Raw genomic sequence first — 23797 nt, forward strand, 5'->3', positions numbered from 1 at the left:
AGAGAGTGAGTCAGACAGAGAGGGCGCAACAGTTGCTGCTGCTGTATCCACATCCGACACCTCAGTCCCACGCGGATCCGTCACAGCAGAAACACCGGACCCACTGGCGGCAGGCTGAGAGACTGTGGCTAAGGAGTCATCTAGGGGCAGGAAGTTGACTGGCAGCAACAAGTTGCGGTGTACTACTCGCTCATGACCCTCCCGGTTCCTGATCCGGTGAATGTGGAGAGCAGGATTCGATGAAACAACGGTGTAGACAACAGAGTCCCACTTATCAGAAAGCTTCCGTTTCCCCTTCGCTCCCTTGTTCGCCACCAGCACCCTGTCACCAGGCGAGAGCGGCAGTCCCTTAGCCCTCTTATTGTACTGGTCAGACTGATGCTTCTGCTCAACTGAACTGTTCTTCTGGGCTAGGAGCATAGCGGACTGCAGGTCGCCTACCAAAGACTTCACATAGGCATCAAAGTCACAGACAGTGTCATCCAGTAGGACATTCCTAAACATGAGATCAATTGGCAATCTGGGGACCCTCCCAAACATCAAGTAGAAGGGAGCAAACCCTGTGGTCTCATGGACAGTGCAATTATACACGAAGGTCATGGACTGGATCATCTGAGGCCACTTCAGTTTTGATCTCGGGGGCAGTGACCTCAACATGTTGCCTAAGGTGCGGTTGAACCTCTCTGTTCCCCCGTTCCCCATGGGATGATAAGGAGAGGTTCTTGATTTGTCAACCCCAGCCAACTCCAGCAGCTCCGCAACCAGTTCACTTTCAAAGTTTGCACCCTGATCAGAGTGGAGACGCTGGGGAAATCCATAAACGCAGAAGAAACTATCCCACAGCTTCTTTGCCACCCTCTTCGCCGTCTGGTCTTGGCATGGGAACGCATGTGCCAACTTCGTGAAGTGATCAGTGACCACAAGAACATCCACAGACTTATTGTTCTTGTCTTCAGCAGACCAAAAGTCGATACATACAAGCTCCAGCGGGGCAGATGTTGTAATGCTTTGCAGCGGGGCCCTCGCTGCAGGCTCCAGAGTCTTGCTGAGAACACATCTGTGGCAGCACTTCACATGATTGCGCACGTCTTTCTCCATGTCATACCAGAAGAAGCGCTGACGGGCCAGTGACAGAGTTCGGGGCAGACCCTGATGACCAGCTTGATCATGAACACCAGACAATGCCTCCGACTTCAAGGATTCAGGCATAACAAACTGAAACCTCTTATGCCTAGTCAGTGGGTCTTTCGTGACCCTGTAGAGGATGCCATTCAGGAGTGTCAGCTTCTCCCACTGCCTTAAGACTCTCAAGACTCGCTGGTCCTCTTTGCAGCGCTCACGCCTGGAAGGTCTGAGTTTCCTCTCAACGTAAGAACAGACTCTCAAGACAACGGGATCCTGCTGCTGGTGGGATTGGAGGTCAGTGAGGGACATTGAAGGGAACATGTCAGAACCTGGCGGGCTCAGTGTGGCCAGATGGCCAGCCAGAGATGCTGCACGCTGCTTCGGGACAGTGTCCCACTCATCAGGGAGGGAGAGAATAGAGGAGACGTCCCCCTCCGACATGGAAGCGTGCCCGGCAGCAGATGAAGACAGTGACTGGGGCTGACATGTCAGCCGGAAGACATCCTGCACACACTCATGCTGCACATCACTGACCTGTTGCAGCAGTTTAGTGTATGGTTCAGATAACAGGCGCTGGCTCAGAGGCTTCACGAATGGATCTCTGCTGAGGGCATCGGCCACCACATTCAGTCTCCCAGGAATATGTTTGATGTCGAAGTTGTATGGGGCAAGTTTGGAGACCCAACGCTGCTCACAGGCATCCAGTCTCGGCTTGGTTAAGATGTAGGTGAGGGGGTTGTTGTCTGTCCAGACAGTGAATGAATGACCCTTGAGCCAGTGACTGAACTTATCACATACAGCCCATTTCAGAGCCAAGAACTCCAATCTATGGGCAGGATAGTTGGCTTGGCTGCGACTGAGAGACTTGCTCGCGAAAGCTATCGGCCTTGCCTTCTCCTCACCCGCAGGCACCTGAGACAAGACAGCACCCACACCATCTAGGGAAGCATCAGTGGAGAGCATAAACGGCCTGTCAAAATCAGGATGTGCCAACACCACACTGTTGAGGAGTGCGCTTTTGAGATCTTCAAATGCCTTCTCACAGGCATGGGTCCAATCCTCGGGTGTCAGCTTACGGAAGGTTCCAGCCCTCCGACGGCCACTGGCACCCTTAACCTTCCTCTTCTGACCCGACGTTAGAGAATAGAGAGGCTTTGCAATAGATGAGCAACCGGGGATGTAATGCTGGTAGAACAGGGCCATGCCTAGAAAAGACTTCACTTTCCGCTGAGAAGGCGTACAGCCATCGACATCCATGAGGTCCTCCTTCTTGAAGCCAGAAATGACAGCCACCTTCTCCTGGTCAACAGCGACACCACTGCTGTCTACCACGTGACCTAGGAACTTCACCGATCTACGGAGAAAATGACATTTCTTCTGCGACAGCTTTAGGTTGTTGGCCCTGAGACGTGAGAAGACCACCTCAAGCCGCTTCAGGGATTCTTCCTCAGACGGGGCAAAGACCAGGAGGTCATCAAGGTAACATAGGAGACTGGAGAAGTTCAGGTCGCCAAAGATGCTGAGCATCATCCGCATAAAGGATGCCGGAGAGTTGCACAGGCCTTGGGGAAGCCTGTTGTACTCGTACAGACCTAAGGGTGTTGTAAAAGCTGTGTACCGCCTATCAGACTCATGAAGGGGAATGTTGTAAAACCCTGAGGTCAGATCCATAGTGCTGAAGAAGGCGTTACCACCAAGGGCAGCCAGACAATCTCCCTGATGGGGCAAGGGGTGGGCATCCTTTACGGTCTTGGCGTTGAGCCAGCGGAAGTCCGTGCAGATCCTCAAGTCCCCTGACTTCTTCCAGACCATGACCAGTGGGGAAGCATATTCACTGATAGACTTGCTAATGATGCCTCTCTCCTCCATGTCGGTCAGTACTTCTCTCAGCTTGTGATAGTCGGCTGGAGGAACACGCCGGTAGGGCAGTCGGAAGGGGCGTTCATCAGTGAGGTGGATACGGTGGACAAAATCATGCGCTTCTCCACAATCCAACTTGCCCTTTGAGAAGACATCCTGATAGGTCAACACTAACTCGGCCAGCCTTCTCCTCCATTCTTCAGTCACTTCACAGCTCTCAACATCAACATCTGCCAAGCCACAGCTTCTGAGTTGCTGTAAAGGGTCGAGCCCAGGGTCTGAGTAGGACATAGAGTCAGGGTGGGAAGCAGTCTGTGACTTGCATACACCTTGAGTAAGGGGCAGGTCCTCCATGGCGACACAAGGGAAGACGTCGGCCAACTTGGCATTTCGGCGCAACGTCACAGACCTCTCAGTGGGATTGAGGATCTTCATAGGAACCCAGCGGTCACCCCACATGGGTGTCACGATTCGCCCCACCATGATGTTCTTAGGAGCTGATCGGGCAGAGGTGGGCTCGACAATGACAGTACTCCCAGGCGACACAGGGGCATCACTCGGCAACTTGCCCCACACCAAGTACTCCCGCCGGGGCAGTAGAGTGACTGCTTGCCTCAATCTCACAGTGCCAACTCTATCCGGTAGATCTGGTTCAGACCAGCGGTTAATGCAACTCAGCAGCTGGATGAACTCCTCACACTGTGGGTCAGAGTTAGTGGAAGATATGAGATCCCAATACTTCTCAGTAGACTTCATCCTCTTCACAATGGGCCTGATCACATTGCTGCCAATGATGAGTTCATCTCTCTGCCCAGGCACGAGGAATGTAGGGACTACAAACTTGAATCCATAAATTTCCATTTCCAAATCATAGATACATCTGGGCTGTGTAACTAGGCCACCACAGCCAATGAGGACCACCTTCCCAGGCACAGGTTTAGGATGCAGAAGAACACAGACCTCAGCTTAGCCTCCGCGTCTTCACTGAGTGTGCAAGACATGCTGCCTGAATCAAGCATCCCCTTCATTGTAGACTGGCCACCGACCAGCACAGGAGAATAAAACAGATCACTGGCTACTCCCACTCTCTGTGACCCCACAAGGATTACTGTCTTATCATCAGGAAGCTTGCGGCAGCAGTTAACATAGACAGACTGCAAATCTTCAACGAGGGTTATCGCGTCACTGCCCATGCTACCCCTCTCACAACATGGGCAGGCTAGTTTAAATCAGCACCAGAGGCAGCTGCAGGTTGAGCGGCTTGCGTACATTCATGTCTCATGTGCCCTGGACAGTAGCAGTTGTGGCACAGCCTGTAGAGCCTGCAGTGTGCATGAGTTGAGTGTTCTCCAGAGTCACAAACTCTGCATGACGAAGGCTGAGAGCTCTGCTGGGGTCGACCAGACTGGCGGGGGCGGAACTGCTGATGAGAGCGGCCAGACTGGTGGGGAGGCCCTTGACCCGGGGCAAGAGAAGCAGTGCACAGGGACAGGACCTTGTCAAACATAGCAACCACCTGCTGAACACCAGGATCAGTCACTGTGGGGCTGGCTGTAGGAGTCACCGGGGCGACAGTAGGAGTAGGGGGATGGGCGGACGAAGCAGGAGGCTGGGGGCTCATCACTGCAGTGGTGGGCTGAGAATGACCATAATAGACTGAGGCAGGAACAGAAGAGACAGGTTCAAGAGCCGGATGGTGTGCCCCTTGCGCTGGCTGCAGCTCCACAGCATGAGAACAATGGGAGGGAAATGCCATGGGCATCTGACTGTGAGCTGACAAGGTCAATACATGTGGGGACTGGACCGCTGTTCTCCTCAGACCCCTCACGTGAGCATCAATGCGTTCCTGGACTTCAGCTGCAGTCCACTGTTCAGGTGTCTTCAGTTGAAACAACATGGCAAGACTGGGGTCTGGGCAGTGACTAATGAACATCAACACCACTTCAGCCCCTGGGTCCTCCACATATTTACCCCGCCTGCGGAGGCACTCATCTGCGGCATCCACCGACTTGTTAAGGCGAATCCAATAATCCATGGCACTCTCACCAGCTCTCGGAACAGTGCTATAGAAATCCTTCATGGGCAGATTGGAGTATGTCAACTCACTGAAGTTGCTCTTCAGAATGTCAAACACAGCAGTGGGCATATCTGCAGCATTCAAACCAGGACGGCTGCGGAGCGACACCTTCACCACATCCCTAGCCTTGACAGTCAGTCTCGACACAATAAGCTCCAACATCTCCTCATGCGTTTTGCAATCCATCCTCCTCAGAAAACATCTCATCATGTCCTCCCACTCATGGATGGAAAACGTGTCCGCTTGGTCACCCCTGAAGTATGGCGGGGCCTGAACAACAACCCTCAACTGGGACGGATCAACATGACTGGTGGGCTGGGCTGGGACCGCCGGCTGGGTGCTACTGCGCTGGTGCATGGTAGTAAAACTGGCTGCGATGTTCTCCCCAATCTGTTTCGCAAGATCAGCAATCATACTACCAAATGCCTCTGTGGTAATGACTTGGGTGGGGGTAGGGATTTGGACAGGGGGAGGGTTGAACTCCGCAGCTGGTGTGGATCTGCCAACAGGACCGGACTGGGCCATGGACACGGAGCTGGTAGCAGGGGTAGATTGGGCTATTGACACGGGGCTAGCAACAGGGTTAGACAGGGAAACTGGTGTGAAGCTGCTAACAGGGCTAGACTGGGCTATTGACATGGGGCTAGCAACAGGGTTAGACAGGGAAACTGGTGTGAAGCTGCTAACAGGGCTAGACTGGGCTATTGACATGGGGCTAGCAACAGGGTTAGACTGGGAAACTGGTGCGGAACTGCTAACAGGGCCAGACTGGGCTAATGGTGTGGAACTGGCAACAGGGACAGGTAAGTTAATCATCGATAGGTCATCATAACACCCAAAAGAACCCACAGACCCACTCCTCCCATGATGCATGGAAAGCCATTGTGCCCTCCCATTCCCAGCAGTGATACGAGCACGCCCAGCATTGTCACGACTAGCCATCGTAAAATCATCAATAGTGTCTCCCCTAGTCAATTAATCAAAGTATTGTGTGTGTGTGTGTGTGTGTGTGTGGGGGGGGGGGGGTAGGATAAAAATAAAAAATATATATGCACAATCCCACAGCATGAAAATCACAACCCAAAACTCAGGAAAACCATGTAGGGATTTGTAGACCTCATAAACCCTCAGATAAACAGACTTGACGTAAGCATGGGGAATTTGCATCAAAACAAATGCACTTCTCTTTTCTTTTCTTTTTTTTCTCTGTTATTTTCATTTATTCCCTTACTCAATTATAATAACTGGTGTCAAAACCAAAAGTTCGTGTCCCAAATAAAAAACAACAAAGTCCATGGAAGTAACCAAACAAAAGAAACAAAGACGAGCTCACTGAACCCCAGGCACAGACTGACCGTCACGATAGATCATGCCTCCACGGAGGCGGAGCAGATGGGCTGCAGTGCGGGGGGGGGGGGTGTGGACGAACGAGAGGAGCGGGGCTTCGGCAGCTTTTCCCCGGGGACCAGGCGAGCGCTGGTCGGCGATGCAACGGGTCGTCACGGCACCAAGTGTAACCGGTGTAATCTGTCTCTCTCTGCGTTGTGTTGAATGGAGTATGGACAGACGGACCCAGAACTGCCTTTGGAAACCACGTTTTATTCTGACAAGGAATAATAACACACACGTCTCCACGTTAGTTCTTAGTAGTGCAATGGCTCTCTCGTTCCAAGACGGAAGTAAAGAAGCAAGCGACAGTAATACAACAAATAATATAACGTAACATACCTGACAAGGAATAATAACACACACGTCTCCACGTTAGTTCTTAGTAGTGCAATGGCTCTCTAAACAGAGTGAAACAAACACTGTATAAATCGATTTGCAAGTACAATTCGTATTATGTTATACAGAGAAGTCAACAAAGACACCCACCTCGTTCCAAGACGGAAGTAAAGAAGGAAGAGGTGGAGGTGTCGCAGGACATTTATACAGGGGGCAAAAGGGGAAGACTTAAAGGGGCTGTGACCTCTAATGCACTATGTATCCCTATACACATGAACCATGGAGAATTAAGTCAGGTAGAAGCACTTATTTGTGTCATATTTTGTGTAATTATATAATACTGTTACATATACAAAGAAATTATAATTTTGAGCGATATAAATAAGCAAATTAGCACAACACCCCATAGCCCCATTAAATTCCCATTCAATTAAATGCAATTCATTTAGGGCTTATGGTAGGGAAATAGCCAATAAGGAGCTTTTACACAAAATAAAACCTGGACCTCTTTGGTGGGGACGTAACAACTACAAAGAAAGGTATCAAAGCCTTTTAGTATGGAATTCTCCTTTAAGTAATATACTACTTTCAGTAATAATATTACTTTTTTCCTGTAATATGTAACTTAACTAGTTACTTTCACATTTTGAGTAATAATATTACATTAACTTTTTTCCAAAAGTAATATTATTACTATTTTCACGAGCCTTGGTGGAACTGTGGGTTTGAGTGTTTATTTATAATGGTAGACTGGATAGGGGTCAAGTTGCTTTGCAGGCTGCTGATTCGCTCTAGATCTAGATTCTAGAGCGGATACGGAAACGATGCACACTCGTCGGTACGTATCGGATGCAGAAGGGCGGGCCTGGCTTAAACCGTCCGGAACGTCGGAACAACAACCTAAACTAGTGTGTGTAACTCGTTAGACTGCACTGTTAGAGAGAAGAGACGTAAACAAACTAAGCATGGAGGAGGTGGAGGAGACAGAGACACCTATATGTGTTCTATGTTGTTCTATGGCACTAAAATAGCAATCAGACAGATTGATTCTTTTTTGTTTCTCCCACAGGGAATGTTTATATTGTGTGCATGTGATGCTCCATGTTTCTCCCACAGGGAATGTTTATATTGTGTGCATGTGATGCTCCATGTTTCTCCCACAGGGAATGTTTATATTGTGTGCATGTGATGCTCCATGTTTCTCCCACAGGGAATGTTTATATTGTGTGCATGTGATGCTCCATGTTTCTCCCACAGGGAATGTTTATATTGTGTGCATGTGATGCTCCATGTTTCTCCCACAGGGAATGTTTATATTGTGTGCATGTGATGCTCCATGTTTATATTGTGTGCATGTGATGCTCCATGCATGCTGTGAAAAAAAAAGTTGTTCTACTGTATGTTAATTGTTCTATGGCACTAATCAGACAGAGACAGATTGATTGTTTTTTCCACAGGGAAAGTTTACACTGCATACATTTGCTGCTGTTTTATATTTTTATTTCAGTCAAGTTGACATGCACTGCAGAGCCTTTATTGCCCTATAGCACTTTGTTTATTTTTTGTGACCAATTTATATATATATTGTGAGATCTCTGAGGTCACCAAGAGGCGGAACAAGGGATTGCAGCAGTAGCCAACGGCTTTTTATTAGTAATTCAATAAATAATAGAATGCAGGAGACAGGAGAAACCCCACGGTTTCCTTCATGAATTATATTCCACACAATATTGGATTCACAGGCATCTTCCACAGCCTGGAGAAGGGTGAAAACAAATGATTAGCTTCAATTCAGGTTATACAGTTTCTTATATAGCTCTTCTCCTCACTGGAGGGCTTTGTTTAAGAATAAACGATATACAGTCTGATAGCTCTTCTCCTCCCTGGAGGGCTTTAGTTACTAATAAACGATAAGAGGTGACGTCGATGGCTTGCTTCGTGATGTCATCAGTCTTTATCTTATCGCTCCAAAAGAGCACAAGCCGTTCAGCCGATCCGGCGTAGATAATGAGCGCCTGTTTGCTAGACAGGCCTCAATGCAATGTCTCAGAATTATATAAAGAATTGTAGGTTTCTTTCCGACCTTATTGTTCGTAGTTTCCTCGTCCTCGTCGCTGTGGCGGGGCAGGCTCCTTCCCGCAGCGCGGTCCGTGGAAACTGGAACTCCTCTTCTGATTCTCTGTGGTTCTCACGTCGCCGTCGCTGGCGGGGCTGCTTTCCTCCAGCAGCCCGATACGTGGAACTGTGATTCCTGTTCCTATATTTCCTTTATCCAGTCCCGTGGATTCTGTCCCTCGGACATAATCCTGGACTGCATTTCCTTCATACAGTCCCGTGGATTCTGTCCCTCTGACATAATCCTAGACGGATCCTATAAAACCTGTGACGAGAGGAGAGTGACAGTTTAAGACATGCAGAGCCATACACATGAGTGTGTGTGTTTGGTGGAAGTGTGTGTGTGTCTGCTTACCCCCCGACGGCGTGCTTGTGCGTGCCTCCTTGAGCGTGTGTGTGAACCAGCCGCTGCCAGACGCAGACTGATTCTGCCTTTTATATGACTGGTGTAGCCGCTAGCTGATTTGGGTGCGGTCCGTCAATCAGCTCAATCTGGCGGAGGAGGGCGTTCCTAACGGCCCGAGGCGTCTTCTGTCTGACAGCGTGCCTGGTTGCCCTGGCAACGCACTTACCATCATGGGGGTCGCTCACCAGACCCCACAATATATATATATATATATATTTTTAAGCAACTATAGCATTTGTTTGCTTTAATAAACAACAGAAGTTGTTCAAAGATTGCTTACAATGACACCTGGGCATTATCTGTTGCCCAGGTGTGGTTTTCATTTAGACTGTAATGAATGAATTCATACACATTAAAAGTCTTAGTCTTCATTTAATTCAAATGAGTGTACAAATGGACCCATCATCATGTGTACACTATACAGTACACTTTTTAGAGTTAAATAAACACTGCAGAATAGGGGAGGGGGGACAGCTAATGTTGAAAATGCAAAGTAAGACAGAAATGCTATCTAAGGGGGTAGGGTAAGTGCTACGGGCCATGATGGAGTCTTAAAAGGTGGGTTTTCAGACTACGGCGGAAGATTGGGGAGTGATGCTGCAGTTCTGACTGCAACGGGAAGTGCATTCCACAGTTTTGGAACCTTTTCATGTCAAGGACCCCCGAATTGACACTAATGAGCCTGTGGACCCCCATTTGAAAACAACATAATGCCAAGGACCCCCCATAAGAGAAGATTTTTAAGGCTCTAGCAATCATTCTCAACCCGTTTAATTTCAAGGACCCCCAGTTTGACATGCATTAGTCTACACGGACCCCCATTTAATGGCATTTCTACCTCTGGGACCCCCAATTTATATTGTAAAATCAATGTTAATTTAACTCTCACTCAAGGACCCCTGGGGGTCCCCGGACCCCATTTTGGGAACCACTGGCTTCGTAGCTGTAAATGTGAATTTAAACCAGAAGAGTGGGGACTGAGAAGCCTGTATTATTTGTAAAATGCTCTGAAATAAAGTCAAGTTTATGATTTGAACATTTTACATTTACGGCTTAATATTTTGTAAGCTTGTTTGTTAAACCTATACAACCAAGTCCTTATGGCATGGACTATATGTTGGAAGGGGTAGAGCAAAGTTTCAGGTTAGTGCAGACTGCAGATTCATTCAAGTCATGTATACTTTCCAAATCATACCTTTACTAACATTTCGATTTAGTTTTTTGTCAATTTCATACTGCTAAATGGTCAATCTAATTAAGTACCCCAACACTGATACACTGTGATATTTTTAAACCATTAAGATCAACTAAATCATATTATAGCCTAATGCAAGTAGATGTAATGACTAATATTTATTCATAATATAAATAATGCATACTATAGGCCTATAGCACTTTTATACTCTCAAACAGCTCATATAATGCCTACATGTCAATACAGGTCAGGTACTATTTGATATTAATTATATAATATATTACAATTACAATATTACAACAAGAAATATTGTTCCTGAAGAAACAATGTGGGGTCGCTGGAAGCCAAAAGATTGTAGGCCTACTGTGTTGTTTAATTTCATGTAATTGATTAACGTAATTTATACCTGAAATTGGGGGGGGGGGGGGTTGACCAGAAATGACCCAATTTTTCAATGTTTTTCAGCGTAGCGTGTAGTTATTTATTTTGTCTTGTTTCTAAAGTGTAGATGTTTATTTGGTCTTGTTTCTAAAGTGTAGATGTTTATTTGGGCTTGTTTCTAAAGTGTAGTTGTTTATTTGGTCTTGTTTCTAAAGTGTAGTTGTTTATTTTGTCTTGTTTCTAAAGTGTAGATGTTTATTTGGTCTTGTTGCTAAAGTGTAGTTGTTTATTTGGTCTTGTTTCTAAAGTGTAGGTGTTTATTTGGGCTTGTTTCTAAAGTGTAGTTGTTTATTTGGTCTTGTTTCTAAAGTGTAGGTGTTTATTTGGGCTTGTTTCTAAAGTGTAGTTGTTTATTTGGTCTTGTTTCTAAAGTGTAGGTGTTTATTTGGGCTTGTTTCTAAAGTGTAGTTGTTTATTTGGTCTTGTTTCTAAAGTGTAGGTGTTTATTTGGGCTTGTTTCTAAAGTGTAGTTGTTTATTTGGTCTTGTTTCTAAAGTGTAGTTGTTTATTTGGTCTTGTTTCTAAAGTGTAGATGTTTATTTGGTCTTGTTGCTAAAGTGTAGTTGTTTATTTGGTCTTGTTTCTAAAGTGTAGGTGTTTATTTGGGCTTGTTTCTAAAGTGTAGTTGTTTATTTGGTCTTGTTTCTAAAGTGTAGGTGTTTATTTGGGCTTGTTTCTAAAGTTTAGTTGTTTATTTGGTCTTGTTTCTAAAGTGAAGTTGTTTATTTGGTCTTGTTTCTAAAGTGTAGTTGTTTATTTGGTCTTGTTTCTAAAGTGTAGTTGTTTATTTGGTCTTGTTTCTAAAGTGTAGATGTTTATTTGGTCTTGTTTCTAAAGTGTAGTTGTTTATTTGGTCTTGTTTCTAAAGTGTAGTGGTTTATTTGGTCTTGTTTCTAAAGTGTAGTTGTTTATTTGGTCTTGTTTAGTGTAGACTAGTCAACACAACGTGGTGTTTGTCGATGGTGAGGTGGAGTGTTCGCCTGTCCGGCTGAGTTAGGATGAGCTGGTGTGGAGCAGAGGCAGCGAGGTATCGCAATTTCCACACCCATTCAACACCATATAAGGCAACAGGAAATATCAAAATACGTCATCATAGCCTGCACAGATCCGGGATTCCCAAGCTTTAAATGATATATAACAGTTCATTTTGACAGGCGGGTCTCTGCACGGACAGATCTTCAATCAAATAGCGCGAGTTACATGTAGGCCTATATAATTATAAAGGAAACTTGCCAACTTGGCACGCATTGCTTCACTCCTTGTTAAATGTCAGAACGTTAATAAGTTAACTGATGTTACTTTCACATGTACATGCTGCCTTTACACGGGCAGACACAAAGACGAATGGGAATATCATTTGGAGCAGCTACACGTCTTTGCATCAACATGTTGCTGGTTTCCATTATAAATGAATATCATTTGGAGCAGCTACACGTCTTTGCATCAACATGTTGCTGGTTTCCATTATAAATGAATATAATTTGGAGCAGCTACACGTCTTTGCATCAACATGTTGCTGGTTTCCATTATAAATGAATATCATTTGGAGCAGCTACACGTCTTTGCATCAACATGTTGCTGGTTTCCATTATAAATGAATGATAGACTATCCTTGCGTCTGCCCGTGTTTAGTCTCACTGTCCAGTGTCCACAGCAGGCAGACCTGTCGAAACTACGCACTTCTCAGTGCATAGTTGAGAAGTGAATGCTAAGTTCAAACCAGGGGGGCAGTCAGCCAGATATTTCGTGAAGCCTCTTTTGAAATCGGGACCTACTGAAAGTTCATATAATGGCCTGTTGTGGCACTTCACCTAGACTGTATTACCTTAATAAACATGGTCATGAATACTTTCTGCTTCCAGTCACTAGTTTAAAGTCTCATTTCTAATGTCATAATATTCTTTTTGGAAAATTATGGTCCCATTTATAAAAGAAATGACCATAAAGCCGCGTATGTTCTGAGGGGCGTGGCTACCGTTACAGTCTATGATCGGGATCCCCCACCCACTCGAGTCAAAATAAAAACCAACGGAGAAGAAGGGGGGTAGTCCCGCCTCGTTGTCTGGGCCAGCCAATGTGCCAGCTGGACCAGAACGGATCAAGAAAGATGGCGACTTACAGTGCATTAGAGTGCAAGGAATTTCAGGCTTCATTTTACGTTCATGTTAGACCCGGGGAACGCTTTGTCCATATTTTTTACAGTCTATGGTTCAAACCCACCTCTAGAATATTACTTTCCCCAGCTATCTCATTCCACTTTCATTTATTTTATTCCATAGTCTTAGTTTTTCCCTAATAAAGTTGTTTTTATTTGTTTTATCATGTTCCCCTTGAAAAGCATATTTAAGTACTCAGAGAAGCATTATACAAATAATATTATTATTACAACTTGTTTTATTGCCTATGCTTATGTAGAAAAAAAAGCTCACTGCTCAGGTTAAATAGGCCTATTAATATGCGATTAAAATGTGATTAAATGAGATTAATTAATCACAAAGCCTCCAATTAATTAGATGTTTTTTAATTGTCCCATAAGTGTTTATTATTTAAGTTAGGTTTTGCCATAATCATGTCTTTTGCCATAATCAGGTAGCTTTACAACAAAGATGTATTCGGTATTCGGTTTTCGGCCAACTGTTTCCTATATTTTGTATTCGGTTTCGGCCAAGAATTTCCCTTTCGGTGCATCCCTAATTTGTACTGTTCACCACACGACCAAACGCTATATTAAAACTCGGCAATGATAAAAGGCCCTATATTGATTAGCCTACTGCGGTGAATGATTCCCTGCCCTGCACTGTCGGAATTGGAAAGCAAATATATGGACATGCATGGACACAGGACATATTTTCTTTATTTTTTTTATTGTGGGATTAATTTGTTTTTGGACTAAAGGCTATATTTCATGATCCATATGTTTCCTCAGCTGCAGGTAAGCGTTGGCTATTCTGTGTGGCGTCCGCATGTGATCAATATACATTATTATAAATTAATACCACAACGCAATAGGCAGATATAGGTGCTTGCAGCAAAGTCATTTAGGCCTACGTGAAACTTTAATTGGCAACATATGCTGATCAGCGAGTTACAGTGGTAATAATAATCATCATCAACAGCCTTTCTTGTCTGACTGTCTGTCGTCATGTTTGTGAACAAGCGCGAGTGGAGGTGAGCTGGCTTAAAACTATGATATGAGCGTATGACTGGCCGACTTTCAAACACGCTGATGCCATTCATTCAGTATAGGCTAATGTGGTCTTCTATTTTTTATATAGGGCTAATTAGCCCTAGTGACTGCTGTCTGACCGACAGTCAACTGACTCAAAGGACCTCCGTATAACAATTTCAATAGGCCTACTGCAGGCATTACTACACTAAACAACGTTGGATTCGTACAGTGCAGAATGCAGATGATTATAATTGTGAGTATGTTTTTTAACATGCAGCGCGAGTCCGCGAGATCCGATCTACAAGCTCACAACGTGTTGGATTTCGAGTAGAAGGCTGCCGAGTGAGCAGCCCCAATCGCGTATGATAGAAATATCCTAATAAATAAATAAAAAGGTGTCGTGCTTGCGGGGGCAGTTTCTGTATGGGACTCTAGGCTAACTTGCCTCTAGACTGCATGCATTTAGGCATACAAGTGATACTTGGCTTTTATATCATTTTTTTATGTGCTGACCAATGTTGCGGACACATGCCTAATTGCCTACATATTTTGTCTGAGATTTGGGAACTATTTATTGATTCAGCATGAAGACTAAAGCCTTCTACGCAAGCGTATGGCCTTTACACTACCATGAGAGCTGCCGTGCCAGCTGATATGTGCAGAGTTTCCGACCAACCAACGTCACCGCGAAGTTCACGGAGATGGCCATGAATTCCCACGCAATGTGGGAATCCACGTGAATGCCTGTCCGCTCACGCTCCTGTTAGGATATTGTGCTCTGGGGCAGCAGAGGGTCTCACATATACATACATCAGTCATATCATTCCACCTCATGCACACATGGTTTGTTTATTTGTTTTATTGTGTTGGCACGCCTCTACGTCACAACATTGGAGGCCGGCCACTGCAAGCACGACGTCATAAAATAGACGTCATCACAACGTGACGGGAGACGGAGGAAATGTTTGGACAGCATGGTGGTTAGGGAATGAGGCAATTGTTAGGAGGACGCGACTCAGTGTTACCGACCTGCACATACGAAGGCCACCGACCAGCCGCACTGGACTAGAAGATAAGCACAACGGATGGATAGCGCTGTCCTACGTAGGCTTATAGTTTAAAGTGGGTTGAGAGTATAGTGGAGCTTCGCGTAGTGGGAAAGTTTACTGATGGTCACCTGTTGCCATCCTGTGTCGGCGCTGTGCAAAGACTAATACATAAAAAGAGAAAATACCCTACGGGGGACCAAAAAAAGAAGAAAACAAACTAAAGCTATAAAAATAATACCTACGCGGGTTGTTATCCCCGCACCTGAACGACTACCGATCCAGCACCGCTCTTCGGCTGTGGGCCAACGACAGAGCTGGCCGTAGCCAGCAGGTGAGTGGACCGGGGGTGTTGTTGATACGGGGGCCGGTGCCGTTTTTGATTTAGTTTGACATATGCACGCGCACACGCACACGTCCATCCACGTCTTTTAGGTCAGGGTAGCTCCTATATTGTTGTTAAGTAGCGAGCCATGGGAGCAACCCGTGACACTCCGCTCACGTTATGAGCGTACACGCCGTTGTGAATGAGGACCAGTGAGTTCTGTCCAATGAGGTGGAGTTTACACTCCCTCCAATGAGAAAAGGTTACATTTCTTCTTTGTTCAACAGCTGTGCCTCATCCAGAGAAGACCATGGCTTCCTCTCACGGAGATCCTCTACAGGTTGGTTTACTGGCAAATAGCAGCTCAAAATAAGGTTCATTAATACAATTAATTTGCATATTGAAAATAATACTACCTGCTACTCATCCTATAGGGCTCTGTGGACATATTGGTGGCCAACAAGGTGGAACTGATCAAGTGGCTCAGATCAGATCTCCTCATTCTACAGCATGCTCAGTGTGATGAAATTATCGATGATAGAGTTTATACAAAACTGAGAAATATAGAACAGCCAGAAGAGGTTTGTATTCAGCTTATTGATACAGTGATTAGTGGAGGAGAGGGAACTTCATCTCAGTTCCTTACACTTCTCAAAGAGCCAGAGATTCTCGACACGTATCCACAACTCAAGGAATGGAATCCTTCTGCTGCGCTGCCAGGTAAGAAAGTAAAGAAAAGGCGCTTAATTGTATTTGTTGTGCCAGGTGGATGTAACGTCTACTTTGTTTGACTGCATAATTCATTGAAAGCATGAGGAGACGGACCCAATATGATGATGTGTCTCCACTCTGACCAATCACTGTCTCACATTTTGGCTTTAGAAGAGAAGGCAAGACGAGAGAGAGCCGCCAAACTGAGAGGTAAGTTGTGTGTGTGTGTGTGTGTGTGTGTGTGTGTGTGTGTGTGTGTGTGTGTGTGTGTGTGTGTGTGTGTGTGTGTGTGTGTGTGTGTGTGTGTGTGTGTGTGTGTGTGTGTGTGTGTGTGTGTGTGTGTGTGTGTGTGTGTGTGTGTGTGTGTGTGTGTGTGTGTGTGTGTGCGTGCGTGCCTCACAGTTAGACAAAGATATTTATTATAGTTGTGTTCACTAACACTACTTCTAGAAGGACATACTTAGCTTAGGATTCCTAACTGTTTAGTAGAAGGATTAATTGGCAGCAATCATAGAGAGAGCCTCTGAGAATAAATGCAGTCCTACTACTAATACCATCTGTACACTGTGCTTATAGCCTCCATTTACTAATACTAATACCATCATACCAGAGAGGGGTATGTTCTCTCTGGGCAAAGCTGTTAAAGATGGAATGTGCTTTGTTCACTACAGGTCTGTTGGAGAAAACATCAGGGTATGAAGACCAGCTTCAACGCAACATGAGCAGCACATATCTGGGTGTAAGGTTGGGTACAATGCTCATGGTCGTGTTCGAAAATATCTTCATCTGGCTCTACAATGTAGACATCAAAAACACAGACATCCACAGCCACCATGAGGTCAGACAGATGGAGACGAAGAAGGCAGGAGAGGGAACCTTAATCCAACTCATTGAAATGTTCAAAGACCGTTCTGGACTAATCATAAGAACAGTGCTGACCGTTGGCTGTGCAGGAATTGGCAAAACTTTCCTCGTGCACAAATTTCTGTTTGACTGGGCCAATAAATGTTTCCCCCACGATCCACACCTCGTGTTCCCGCTCCAGTTCCGCCAGTTAAATATGCTCAAGGGGAAAACGTTTCGTTTGGCACAGCTAATTCACCACTGCATCACGGAAACCATGTTTATTGAGGAAGACATTCTTAATGACATCTTTAACGAATTGCAGAAGTCAGTAGACTACAACAAGAGCCCCTTCAAAGTCATGATTATTATGGATGGATTTGATGAAAAGTTCGAAAAGTTCGATTTCGAAACAGATTTTGGACCCATGAACTTGGTGGATTCGTACCCAGTGGAACATCTACTTGTAAACCTCATCAAGGGGACGCTCCTCCGCTCTGCTCGCATCTGGATAACCTCACGACCTGCAGCATCCAATCAGATCCCTAAGGCGTTTGTTAGCAGAATGACAGAAGTACGAGGGTTCATCGAAGATGACCAGAAGAAGGAATTCTTCACGAAGAGCATCGGTGATGAGAACCAGGCCAACTCACTCTACTCACACATCCGGAAATCAAAGATCCTCCACACCATGTGTGAAATCCCAGTCTTTTGTTGGTTCCTTGCTAGAGTTGTGCAGAACAAGGGGATGACAAAGCTGCCCAAAACCCTGGTTGAGCTGTTCTGCCACTTCCTGATGGGCGAGATACTGCGGGAGAAGATGAAGGATCCTTCACTAAACGATGAAGACAGAGAGAAGCTCATAAAGGATGCATGGGACATTCTTCTGATGCTGGGAAACCTGGCGTTTGACCAACTGGACGAAGGACGAATCATTTTCTATGAGAAAGACCTGAAAGCGTGTGGTCTTGATGTGAGCAAGGACTTGCTGATCTCAGACTTTTGCACAACCTTCTTCAAAGAAGACGAAAAGTTCTTTGAACAAACGGTCTACTGCTTCGTTCATCTGAGCCTCCAGGAGTTTCTGGCTGCAGTCTACCTGTTCCACTGTTTCACTCAGAAGAACAAGAGTCTATGGTTCCAACATTTCACTCAGAAGACCCCGAGGAACAGGAAGGTCCTGGAGACATTCCTGGGAACCAGCCGTGTCAGTTCCTTGAAAGACTTCCTGGAGGCTGCAATGAAGAAAGCCCTGAAGAGTGAGAACGGCCACCTGGACCTCTTTGTCCGCTTCCTTCATGGTCTCTCACTGCAGTCCAACCAGAGTCTGTTAGGAGGTCTGCTGGGTCAGAACAGTCCAGAGGAGATCCAGAGAGCCATCAACAACCTGAAGGAGATGAATGGTGACTTATCTCCTGACAGATGTATCTACATCTTCCACTGTCTGATGGAGATGAACGACCCGTCAGTAAGTCAGGGGATCCAACAGTACCTGGAGTCTCAGAGCAGATCAGGGAAGGAACTCTCTGAGACCCAGTGTTCAGCTCTGGTCTCTATGATGTCAGAGCAGGTTCTGGAGGAGTTGGACCTGGACAAATACAACACGGGGATGCGACTGAGACTGATCCCAGCTGTGAGGAACTGCACAACAGCCAAGTTAGTAGTCCTGTGAATAACAACATGCCTGAGCACCATTCACTCATATATTACTACTGTATTCATTCATTACAAATACTATATTTAAAATTATTATATAACTACTACATTCATTAATTACAAATTAATACAAATAATAAACAGACATGCACGCACGGAACGCGCGCACACACACACACACACACACACACACACACATGCGTACTGTACACACGTATGCATGGACGGACGGACGGACGCACGCACGCACGCACACAGGTGGAATCATCACAAATTAACCCATTTCGGCCGGGAACCCTTTTTGGTGTTTTAAGCATTATGTTATACAGCTTAAGTATTGAAAAATAGCAGATCTACAAGCTCGTAGCGCCACACCTTGTGCCGCGATACAGTATATATGTTAGTTAGTATGTAGTATGTCAAACTACATACATACATACATAACTATTGAAAAAAGGCCGATCTACAAACTCATAGCGCGTGAAAATGTGGCGCAAATCTTTGAATATTCTTTCAGAGCAAACATTTTTTACTCAAATCTTTGCTTCTGGGGGGGTCCCTGGAACAACATATTTTCAGATGGGGGTCCGCAGCCAATTACATATAATTCTGGGGGTCCTTGACATGAAATAGTTTGAGAACTAGTGCACTGAACATAGAAACAGGGTTTTTCAGAAAACTGTGATGAAGCCATTTTCTAAGAATCGGCCTCAGGTCTAAATGTGTTAAAAGACTGCTTGGACACAACTGCTGGTTCATTCTGCAGTGTTTAATGTAAACCAGTGGTTCTCAAACCAAGGACTTTGTATGAATTAATATGTATTATGTAACAGACCTCTATCTGAATGTATTGTGTGCCAGGGACCCCCACACCATAATTGTGTTAATTTATTATTGTCAATTATTTTACTTAAATATGTTTTTGAAAATAGCCGATCTGCAACATCGCAATGTGACACAATGTGAGCTTGTAGATCTGCAATATAAGATCTCTCAGTTTACTTCCTTGACAGTGAGTTAACTTGGTCTGACCTGTTTTGATCATCTCTGATTTTACATTTAATCTGTCATTACAGACTTGTTGGTTTTGGCAGAAAACTCGAGAAGGAACACATTGAAGTTGTGGCTTCAGCTCTCAGTTCTAATCCGTCCCATCTGAGACACCTGGACATCAGTTCCAACCACCTGGAGCCAAATATGGACCTGCTCTGTGACGCACTGAGGAGTCCACATTGTAGACTGGAGACTCTACGGTCAGATATTATTGATTCATGTGATTATAGTATTAATATTGAATACGTGTGAATAAGGTTGATATCATAGTAACACACTTTGACGAGAATAATGATAAGGTACAGTCAGGCGCGTATTGTGGATTAAGTGATTGACTGGGAAAATTAGCATGGGGGGGGTCTTCTAGTGACCCCGTAAGAGAACATTTTAGCATTTTTCATGATTTATCAACATGTTCAAAAACATAGCCGATAATAAAAATAATTGTATTGTCTTTTGCTCCAGCAGATGTCCTTCTTGTGTCTGTGACATCACCAGTTATCAGCTTCACTGTCTTCTATCCAGAATGATGTCTTTTATAGCAGACAATCAAACATGTGGTGTTTTATTTCTCATTTAGACTGATGAACTGCTGGTTGACAGAGAGAAGCTGTGAACTTCTGGCCTCAGCTCTCAGATCTAATCCTCATCTGAGAGAATTAGACTTGACCTTCAACGTCTTGCCGGTGTCTGGACTGGAGAACTTCTCTGGACTGGAAACGCTCAAGTGAGTGGACTTGGTCTGTCTGTCTGTCTGTCTGTCTGTCTGTCTGTCTGTCTGCGAGTCCCTTTTATGCCCATACATGGAGTTCCGTGTGAGGCATGCCCAAATATGGAATCCAGGGTAATCTATGACCTCATAGACTAGAGATTGGAGTGTCATCATAATTATGATCATCATCATAATTATGATGACATGTTTTATTCTGTCCCCACAAAATGTCCACAACACAATCATTAAATGTACGTCATCTTGTCCCCACACGTCTCATATTTTCCATCGACAATGAAAGGAGACATTAGGTCAAATGTCCGCCAAGTATGACGTCAATTTGTGAGAACAGGAAACAAGCATTCTGATTGGCCAGTATGAGATGATCCATGATGATGTACGATGATAAGAGCGCCCCTCACTTCACATGGGTGTGATTTTCACAACCATTGTGACCGACTTCCCACTCTGCACATCTGAACATTACTCCCTCAAGTCAACTTTAAATTGATTGATTTAGTTAATATTTACACACAAATTAATAATGCTGGATGTAAGGAATATACTTTTAATTGAAACGTACAATTATATGAAAAGATTATATTGTAGCATACTTCACATGTAAACTTTAATTTGGCAATAAACGTGATTAACCAGCTGAACTATAGTATGCCTAAGCATTCTGAGAACTCATAAAGCAGATCTACAAGCTCAATTAGCAGATCTACAAGCTCAAACATCAGATCTACAAGCTCAAATAGCAGGTCTAACAGGAGAGGACACGGAAGGTTCCCTCTCAGTCATTTCATAACAGTTTCCATTTGAGTGTCCTCAGTGTATCGTTGTATGACCACAGCCTGCTGGCCAGTACCATGGGAAGAAATCATATTAGAAATGTAAATACAACAGTATTTTAACGTCCTCTGGTCCAAGCCAGGTGGCAGTGAGTTGGTCCGGTCAGGCTGCCTGCCCTGGTGAAGATAAGGGTAGCAGAAACACTGTAGTGTCAGAGACGTTGTGTTAGACAGTCAGACATTGATGCATTGTTGTTCTACTTCCTACAGAGTGAAACATGGAGGAGAACTCTGGACAAATCCTCAACTCCCTACACAATGTGAGTACCTGTCTGTCTGTCTGTCTGTCTGTCTGTCTGTCTGTCTGTCTGTCTGTCTGTCTGTCTGTCTGTCTGTCTGTCTGTCTGTCTGTCTGTCTGTCTGTCTGTCTGTCTGTCTGTCTGTCTGTCTGTCTGTCTGCTATGTGTTGCTACTGGCATGTGCAGTGGTGGAAAGTAACTAAGTACATTTACTCAAGTTCAGAAAACGGAAAAGTACATTTTGTAGAATCTGGTCTCAGGTCTTAATGGGTTAATTGGTTTTCTGCAAAACGTATCAGTGTTGATTTTAACAACAACGTTTAGATTGTAGTTTAGTCATTTTGAATAAAGCTTAATTGAGTTTTAGTTATATTTTAGTCATCTGAAATGTTTTTGTGTTAGTCTAGTTTTAGTTGACTAAATATCATGAGATTTTAGTCTACTAAATCTACAATTGATTTAGGCAATTACAATGTATTTTGGCGGCCTTTATGTCGTCATATAGTAATGGTTGATTTTACACTTGGCTACATGCTGAAAATAGCAGATCTACAAGCTTTTACAAGCTTCTATTCTACAACGCATTGTGATGCAACACTTCATCACTTGTCCTCTTAGAAATTAGCCAATCACACACATACACCACTCTGTCTGTTCATGCTTGTTGGTAACCACACACACACACACACACACACACACACACACCCACCCTCACACACACACACACACACACACACACACACACACATCAGTCCCAACCATAGGGACTCCGAATTCTCCGTACCTAAACTGCAGATCGAAAACGACGGGTGGTAGCTGGGGTGGAGGAGGGTGAGACAGGTGGTAGTGGGGTGGAGGAGGGTGAGACAGGTGGTAGCGGGGTGGAGGAGGGTGAGACAGGTGGTAGCGGGGTGGTAGCGGGGTGGAGGAGGGTGAGACAGGTGGTAGCAGGGTGGAGGAGGGTGAGACAGGTGGTAGCGGGGTGGAGGAGGGTCAGACAGCTTGTAGCGGGGTGGAGGAGGGTGAGACAGGTGGTAGCGGGGTGGAGGAGGGTGAGACAGCTTGTAGCGGGGTGGAGGAGGGTGAGACAGGTGGTAGCGGGGTGGAGGAGGGTGAGACAGGTGGTAGATGGGGTGGAGGAGGGTGAGACAGGTGGTAGCGGGGTGGAGTAGGGTGAGACAGCTTGTAGCGGGGTGGAGGAGGGTGAGACAGCTTGTAGCGGGGTGGAGGAGGGTGAGACAGGTGGTAGCGGGGTGGAGGAGGGTGAGACAGGTGGTAGCGGGGTGGAGGAGGGTGAGACAGGTGGTAGCGGGGTGGAGGAGGGTGAGACAGGTGGTAGCGGGGTGGAGGAGGGTGAGACAGCTTGTAGCGGGGTGGAGGAGGGTGAGACAGGTGGTAGCGGGGTGGAGGAGGGTGAGACAGCTTGTAGCGGGGTGGAGGAGGGTGAGACAGGTGGTAGCGGGGTGGAGGAGGGTGAGACAGGTGGTAGCGGGGTGGAGGAGGGTGAGACAGGTGGTAGCGGGGTGGAGGAGGGTGAGACAGGTGGTAGCGGGGTGGAGGAGGGTGAGACAGCTTGTAGCGGGGTGGAGGAGGGTGAGACAGGTGGTAGCGGGGTGGAGGAGGGTGAGACAGCTTGTAGCGGGGTGGAGGAGGGTGAGACAGGTGGTAGCGGGGTGGAGGAGGGTGAGACAGGTGGTAGCGGGGTGGAGGAGGGTGAGACAGGTGGTAGCGGGGTGGAGGAGGGTGAGACAGGTGGTAGCGGGGTGGAGGAGGGTGAGACAGGTGGTAGCGGGGTGGAGGAGGGTGAGACAGGTGGTAGCGGGGTGGAGGAGGGTGAGACAGGTGGTAGCGGGGTGGAGGAGGGTGAGACAGGTGGTAGCGGGGTGGAGGAGGGTGAGACAGCTTGTAGCGGGGTGGAGGAGGGTGAGACAGGTGGTAGCGGGGTGGAGGAGGGTGAGACAGGTGGTAGCGGGGTGGAGGAGGGTGAGACAGGTGGTAGCGGGGTGGTAGCGGGGTGGAGGAGGGTGAGACAGCTTGTAGCGGGGTGGAGGAGGGTGAGACAGGTGGTAGCGGGGTGGAGGAGGGTGAGACAGGTGGTAGCGGGGTGGTAGCGGGGTGGAGGAGGGTGAGACAGGTGATAGCGGGGGTGGAGGAGGGTGAGACAGCTTGTAGCGGGGTGGAGGAGGGTGAGACAGGTGGTAGCTGGGGTGGAGCAGGGTGAGACAGGGGGTAGCCGGGGTGGAGG

The sequence above is a fragment of the Protomyctophum parallelum genome (assembly GCF_964188405.1).
Source record: "Protomyctophum parallelum genome assembly, chromosome: 9".
Taxonomy (NCBI): Eukaryota; Metazoa; Chordata; class Actinopteri; order Myctophiformes; family Myctophidae; genus Protomyctophum; species Protomyctophum parallelum.